This window comes from Topomyia yanbarensis, unplaced genomic scaffold (assembly GCF_030247195.1).
Source record: "Topomyia yanbarensis strain Yona2022 unplaced genomic scaffold, ASM3024719v1 HiC_scaffold_76, whole genome shotgun sequence".
NCBI classification, from domain to species: domain Eukaryota; kingdom Metazoa; phylum Arthropoda; class Insecta; order Diptera; family Culicidae; genus Topomyia; species Topomyia yanbarensis.
This window is the reverse complement of record NW_026684002.1, coordinates 576-9,269: the sequence shown is the minus strand read 5'-3', so window position 1 is coordinate 9,269 and position 8,694 is coordinate 576.

Here is an 8,694-nt window from a genome sequence, read left to right as displayed (position 1 = left end):
ATAGATCGTACTACCCGAGCAAAGTCCAACATCAAAATTACAGCAAATAGACAACATATTTTGATATCAAGCATCAAATTGAAATCTTATTTTGATATCAGTTTAAACTTTTTCAGATATGACATATTTTGATCTCATTTTGATGTGCTTATATTTTTAGAAAAAAAAATGTTTGTTTCTATTTCTTTGACAAACATCAAATTGATTACTTATTTTGTTATCAATGAAATATTTCACCATCTCAATTAGTTTTCAATTTGCTTTCACTGATAGCATAAATAGTTTTCTGTTTGTTGGCTACTCTTCCTTACAAAGAGAAAAATATTCAGATGAGCGATTAAAATTAACTTGCAACCGGGAGAAATTATGTAGCCGACATCATTAAAAAAGTGGGCCGAGATTGCTGCCTTGTGGTACGCCGAGCGTATTGACGAAGGAGTATGATTCATTGATTCTCAACTTCACAGATAGAGAGCGAGATGTGAGATTTTAACCCATTCATGCTCATTAGACCGGCAACAATTTTAACTTTTTTTTCGGAACACTGTTAAGGTGAAGATATGTGGAAGCCACGTTGCTAGGCACCGACTCGCTTGTTTACATTGAGAAAAACTGAAATTTGAAGTGAAAATTCAAACGCACAAATGAGAGTTTCCGAACATTTTCCTTTGGTCATCTGCATATTGGCAGAAAATTTGAAGTTTTGTTAGTAAACGATTAAAGTATCGCGAGTGTTTTTGCAGTGGTGTGTGAATAAAGTGCATTTGAAAAAGTGCAATGAAAAGGAGAAGAAGAAAAATAAGAGTGTTTCAAAAAGAAACCCCAAGTGAAGAGTGATGATATTTTCGCACAAAATAGGAGCTACAGATGGCATTCCGTCAAAAACTCGGATTGATTGTATAGGAAAATGTTCCAGCTTCCTTAAGTAGCAGTTTCGTGGCACACCAGCAAGGTTAGTGTGTTGAAAAACGTATTTTTATATTTGCTCATGTCAGATACATGGTTAGGCAGGGGAGAGGGGTGTGTGCAGCGTAGCAGTTATGTTGTGGCTCGCATGTATAATGTCCTTAAATCAAACGGTAATTGGATTCATATACCACTTGTCAAATGTGAGATTTTTTCAAAAACACTAATTAACTCACAAGAGTTTTCAAGTTTGTATGTGAAAATATATGAAAAACAGGCAATTGAACAATAAATTCAATACAAAATTCCAGTATCATTTTGTGCATCCCAAAGTCTGCAGATATATAGCTTAAGATGTAAGGAACAACATTGCAGAAGACTGCAATCCGATCCGATTTTGAAGTAAAAAGATATTCAAAGTTAAATAACTTTTTGGGGGAACCTCCAATCAATATGCGATCTTCAACATAGCTATTCGTTATAAAATAAGCTACGTGACCGTAAGTTTTGAGGTACGCAGAGTTACTGTGAAATTTTTTGTTGGAATTTAAATTTTTATTTCCAAGTTTTCATATATATTACTATAGACATTTGAAACCTCTTGTGGGTGAACTAGAGCTATCGGAAAAAGTTCATATTTTGCATATGATTATCATTACCAATTACCATTCGAATTAGCAGTGTTCCGAAAAAAAAATCAAAATTGTTACCGGTCTAATGCCCATATTTGTGGACAACAACGTATTTAAACAGCTATAACTTTTGATTGAGGCGACATTTGCTCACAAAAACAAGTAAGGCTCATTAATGTGATTGTTGTCTTTAATTTGAGTATTAACAGTTACAAGGATCAGCTCTAGAACTGAAGTTATTGCAATTAGTCTGATTGGATTCCGATGGAGCAGTGCTGCCAGGGACAGTTTACGTTGACGACCGAAAATGTTTTTTTCATTTATCTTCGTTATAGTGCAATATTAATGAAAACTGATAAAACTTATCAATTTAGACCGTCTTTGGCTACGTTTTCCACATAATTGCACTTTGTAATTATTCTAGGAGAATTGCATTGAGCATTAGAAGGTAAAAATTGACCAGCTTCTAGCACTGCCATGGAAGCACCTATCTTTATGAAAATAGGCTTTTCGTGTTTCTTGACCCCACCGTTTTCAAGGAAAAATAGTTTTGAAACCCTACATGCACTAGAAAAAAGTTGGGCATGAAAGGGTTAACCAATCCATACAATTGGAAGCCATATCAAATCGTTTGACCTTTGTCAACAGTAACGTGTGATTGACGCAATCGAAAGCTACTTTAAGGTCTGTATAAGCGGTTTTAATGTGTGAGCCGTCCTCCAAATCTATCTATCTGTATTTGTATTTGCATTTGTATTTGTATTTGTATTTGTATAAAAAAAAAGTCCAACTGACAATTTGTCTTAATGAACTATACTTAACTAAGGTAAACTAAACATAATTAAAATAATGACAATACACGACGACGAAACTGCGAAGAGTTCATGACGAAGTCAAAAATTTCAGCAAACTCGTTGAAGCGACGACTCATTGCTAAAATTGGACTATTTGTAGCGTAGTTGGTGCTGCGCATTTCAGAATGCAGTAGGGCTCGAGGGCGAAGAGAGCGGGTAGGCGCGTAGAGATTGATTTGCGCTAGTAGCTCCGGATCATCATATTCAGCCAGCAGAATCTTTGACACGAAGGTAGCTTGCGCTGCATGTCTCCGGCGTGTTAAAGTATTAAGTCCTAAAAGACGACAACGGTCCTCGTACGGTGGCAGGTTTAATGGATCGTTCCACGGCAATTCACGTAACGCATATCGTATGAATTTACGCTGGACTGCTTCGATCCTAAGGCTCAACGTAGCTTGATAAGGGCACCAAACGACGTTTGCAAATTCCAACTGCGAGCGCACCAATGAGCAATAAAGAGCCTTGAAACATAGAGGATCCCGAAATTCGTTGGATATTTTGAAAATAAATCCTAGCAATCGATTAGCTTTGTCGATGGTCGCTGAGACGTGATGAGTATACGTTAGCTTTTCATCAAGAACGACTCCTAGATCCTTCACGTGGTCAACGCGTTGTAGCTGAGTTCCTGCGATGTTATAGTTGAAGGTAAGCATATTTCTCGTTCGATAATAGCTGATGACAAAACATTTTGCAACGCTAAGGACCATCATGTTTCTTACACACCAGCTATAAAAGGTGTCAATAAGATGCTGTAGCTCACGGCAGTCGGCTTCATTCCGTATAACAAGAAAAAATTTTAATTTTAAGTCGTCGGCAAGAAACAGCTTTCCTCCACGGCTTAGAACGAAAACCGCATCGTTCACGAACAGTGAAAAAAGTAGTGGACCTAGCGTACTACCTTGAGGAACTCCGGAAGTGTTGAAAAAGGATTCTGAAACAATATCGCCAATTTGAACAACGACTTCACGGTGCACAAGGTAGGATCGAAGCCAATGGCAGAATCTAGTAGAACACCCTAGCTTATCAAGCTTTGTTATCAGTATCTCATGATTAACTCTATCAAAAGCTGCCTTTAGATCAGTGTAAATAGTATCCACCTGCAATTTCTTAGACATTTGTTCCGTGCAAAATGACGTAAAGCAGACGAGATTCGTCTCGACTGAACGTCCTGGGAAAAATCCGTGCTGGGATGCGCTAATGTAGTGTCGACAAGCAGAAAACAACGCTTCGTTGATAATTGATTCAAACACTTTAGATTCGACTCCTAGCGAAGTGATTCCGCGATAGTTCGCTATGTTGCGTTTGTCGCCTTTCTTGAATACCGGAAACATTACTGACATTTCCAATCCTCAGGAAACGTTTGCTGCTGAAGCGATAGGTTAAAAATATATGCAAGTGGTGTTACAAGTAAGTCCGAACATTTTTTCAATACAGTCGAAGGTATAGCACTGAGGCCAGGTGCATAAGATGACTTGGTTTTCCGGATTGCAGATATAACCATTTGTTCAGAGACAGTAAACACATCAAAATCAACAGCACAAGCAGGAACGTCACGAGAGGCATTTTGGAGTTCGATTGCGGTTGGCGAGTCAGTTGAAAAAACACTCGAGAAGAATCTGGCAAACAGCGTACATTTCGCCACAGTTGTCGTAGCTTCTTCGCCGTCGTAAAGCATCCTTGATGGAAGTCCAGTTTCTTTTCGCTTCGTGTTGACAAATGACCAAAAGCCCTTCGGGTTTCGGCGCAGATTATTCTGGATGCGGTGTACATAGCGTTTGTACAGAAGCTTGTTGTAACAACGATACTCATTACTGGCTAAAGTGAACATGCGCTTAGAAAGAGGATTCCGTCGATTTGTGTACGCACGTAGGGTTTTTGCTCGAGTACGTTTTAGCTTTCGAAGAGTGCTGTTTGACCAGGGCGGCTTGCTAGGAGGCTGACATTTAGGCACTGAGGTCTCAACACAGTTCAGTAGTAGTCGCTTGTAGATGGCAACTGCAGCATTAACACTCACTTGGGCATGCAGTACACTCCAATCAATTAGCGACAGAGAACTGCGCAGCTTTACAAAATCAGTTTTGCGAAAGTTGAGACGGTCGACAGAAAGAGTTTCTACATACTGAACTGATCGAATAGTGCCAATTGAGATTTCAAGCGCGGGATGAAAGTTGTCAAGTGGAACAATCACGCTGGATGGTTCATTGACGGAACATACAGGTATAATAGTTTCACTAACAAAGACGAGATCCAGAAAGCGTGATTGGTGGTTAGGAATCATGCTTACTTGACTTAGTCCGTTGAAAGCAAATCCATCCAGTAGCAAACGACTGGCGATGTTGGTTGTCGAAGCAATCGGGTCTGGGTAAGCGTATCCGTGTCGTGACGGCACCCAAATGAGCCCTGGGTGATTGAAATCACCAAGGACAATCATCACGTCATCCGCGCCAGCTTGTGAAGAAGCGTTATTCACAGCATCCATGTGAAGTTGCATGATATTGCAGTCGAGTCGCTTTTCAGGAGGAATATAGACAGCACCAATATAAAAGTTCATCGATGGAGTTGTAATTCTAATCCAAACAGCCTCAATACTGGTTAAATTGCCTACATCAATCTCACATGAGGCAAATGCGGTGGAAACAGCAATCAAAACTCCTCCTCCACGTCCGCGAATACTATTGCCACTATTTCGATCCGCACGGTATACGGTGTAAGCATCGCCGAAAAGCTGCACTGATGTTATCCGCGCATCGAGCCATGTTTCGGTGAAGACGCAAACATCGTAGTCACCGTCCACAGCAGCTAAATACACGTCATCAATTTTCGTCTTAAGCCCTCTCGCGTTCTGATAATAAATCCGCAAACCATCAGTGTCATGTGAGAGGTGTCGTGCCGCATACCAAGTTTCAGGACTGCGGGCTCGATGATCACTATCACCGCAAATAGCGTGGTGAGAGCAGGATGTACCGTTGTCAGGAAGGGGAACAAGCTGCGATGCGGAGGGAATGACTGCGTCATAACTGTTGTGTCCAGCGGCTGACTGCAACGGGAGGCATACTTGAAGGTGCGCAGTATCACGTGTAGCTTCGGAAGGACATATATTATTCAAATGTTTACCTGAGCGGACAGATGCGATGCGATCGAAATTATAATTTTGACATTGGAGGTTCGCTGGAGCGGTAGAGTCGATTGAGTTGTGTTCATCAGCAGACTGTAAGTGAAATTTACATTGAGGGTGTGCAGCATCTTGAAGTGCTTCGGAAGGACATATACCCTTCTTGGCTTTACCTGACACAGAAGAAGTTGCCGATTCGTCAGGCAGTCTGAGGTCGCCCACCGAGGAACATGAAGTTAGACAGACGAGTTTATCCGGGATAGCTTGGCGCTACTGTCCACCACCAGATGGATTCTTCTCCGCAGCAATCCTGATGATAGGCCGTTGAATTTTTGAATTGGTCACAAATTCACGAAAGTAGATGTTCTCCGGCCAAGAGTCTTTGGACAGAGCCTTATCTCTGCATGATTTGCTAACGCCAACTTTGAAGGTGATGAAGCTTAGAGATGAGAGATCCTTGTCCTTAGGAACTAGGCGAACTATTTTTGGTTGCATATCCTTTCCCAGACAATCTTTCACAAGTGTAGAAACCTCATCGTCCGTCGTGCTGGGATCAAATGCAGACAAATAGACCCATAACAGCTCCTCAGGTGGTGATACTGTTTTTATCGATTCAAACGCAGCTTTTGCTCCACGAATATTAGTGATTTTTGCTTTGAGCGGATCATCTTCACGCTTGCGCTTAGGAGTGTTTGGAACGGGATTATATGCAGCAATCCTTGTCCAAGGTGTATTTACCGTTGGATATAGCGGTTTTGTGTCGACTTTAACCGAAAGAGCTTTAACGACATCTTTTAAATCAGCTATGTCATCCTTCAATGATTTCAGAGAATTGTCGTCGGGCATTGTATTGTCGCAACAACGCGAAGCCATTTTGCGGAAATTATCGTTACAAAACATATCAGCACATCCGTTACACATCCAGAATAAATTCCGTGAGTAGATTCCCAGGACATCACGGACGTCATAATCCATCTTGACACATATCATGTGAAACGAATTTCCGCAGTACCCACGACAGGTGATTCGCTCAGAATCATTTATAACTTTCGAGCAGTTGGTACAAGCCATGCTTTTGAGCGAAGAAAAAAGCGCCTACCGAGTATGCAATATACGCAGCAAAAATGAGGCAAACTTGCATGCAACTATCAGCTATCCACCAGAAGATGTCGCTTTTGCCAACAAATTGAGCGTAACGTTGTGCAAAGTGATAACGTCAAGTAGAAAAAAAACACAAAACTATCACTTTCACTAAAACAACAATTGCAGCTATCAGATATGATGCTGGTTAAGTTCACGAAACTTCAAAGTTCTTGCACAACCGATTAACACGAAAAATAAACAGTACAAAAATAAAAGCGATCACGATTGTTCAACAAGTATAAATTGAAAAGAAAACTACTAGCTTTGTTGACGACTGGGGTGTAGCAAACAGTGATGCCAATATCTATATATCTATATACAGTGAAAACCCGTTAATTATCAGCCCCCAATTTTGTCAGATTTCCGGCTCGATTTCATCAGCCAGCCAGGTTAATAAGCTATGTCTACGGACTAATGTTTAATATTTTAGCAGCTTCAATTTATTAAAGGTATATTAATAAATCTTGAGCGTTTTTTCAAAAAGACATATCTACAATGAGTGACTCTCTTTGTTTACTTTCTCTTTCGAATTTTACGGCGTCACTATAGCACATTTCACTGATTTTACAGTACAGATCGAAAGACGGTGGTTTTACTAGCATATTATGCAAAGAGTTGAGGGATAAATGTTTAAGTGACCGAATTATTAACAGAAGAGAAAGTGAACAAAGAGAGTCACTCATTGTAGATATGTCGTTTTGAATAAAAGGTCTAGAAATATGTTTTATTATTGCCCCCATTTTGTCAAACGAAGATACACCAAAGGGGCTGATAAAAACGGGTCTCCGCTATATATAAAAGTCAATGTTTGTATGTATACGGTTTATGGACTTCCGGCTTGGCTTGGCCGATTGCCGCAAAAATTTATACATAGTATTTGTAGGTATTTGTTATGGAGTGTGTTTGTGTGCTGTTGGTTGGAGATTATCTGCCCGCCAGATGACGCTGCGGAACAAATTGTGTTTTTCGCCTATCTCGTTGAAAGTTGCAGCAACGCGCGATGTTTATTAGCTAGTTGTTTATACAACATCAAGTGAATTAACCAAGTTTGTGTTTGTTGTTCTTCCTTGAGAGAAACCATACTGGTCTACGGTAATGCACGAATTATCGAAATTAAGCAGTCGATCACCGATTAGGATCTCCAACAGTTTTGAACCAGCACCCGATGATGTGAGTCCACGGTGGTTTGTTACGTTTCACTTGTCTCCTTTTTTGAAAACTGGGAACATCCACGATTTTTTTCAACCGATGGGAAACACTGACTCAAAAAGTGATTGGTTGAAAATTAATTTCAGTGGGATACTTGGGGCATAAGCACGCTGTTTCAAGACTTTAGATGGAATGCCATCGAGTCCAGCTAATTTTGAAGATCTCAGTTCTCCGATTGCAGCAAGAATGTCCTCATTAAAAAAATCAACTGTGCTCATATCTATAACATACATGGGAAGATTCTGGAAAGAGTTTTCCACTTGTAGTAAAGTTACATCAACTTTCTGGAACACCTACAGAAAAAAAATGCAGGTATCATTCGGCGAACTAGAGGTTTCATTCGCCAAGAATATGCTGGATGGAAGTCCGTTTTCCTTACGTTATCCGTTCACAAATGACCAAGAACGTTTTGGATTCTTTTTAAGCTATCATTGGGTTCTCATCACATTTTTGGAGCCGATTATATTGCTTGAGCTTGATCTTGTGCGACCACCCCTGGCTGCTACTCCGTTGTCGATCTGGATTAGCTGAACTCGTACAGGGAATAAGTAGATAATTATGCTTGGGAGTAGCGAAACATGTGCAACTTCTGATAATACTAAAGTGTTTATTGATCAATACCGGTGCCGGCCAGGTCCGAACGTAGATCGCGGAAGGAAAGGGAAGGAATGTTAGTCTGATACTTGCTTTTGCTAGAGGCCGTATATATACTACTGCGCACTCCACAAGTATCACGGGAGGAGGATATTTGTTAGTAAGTATAGAAGTTTGATTCTGGTCTGATAGCCAAACACCAGAGAGGTGACTCCACTATCTGGACTAGATATCGATCAACTTC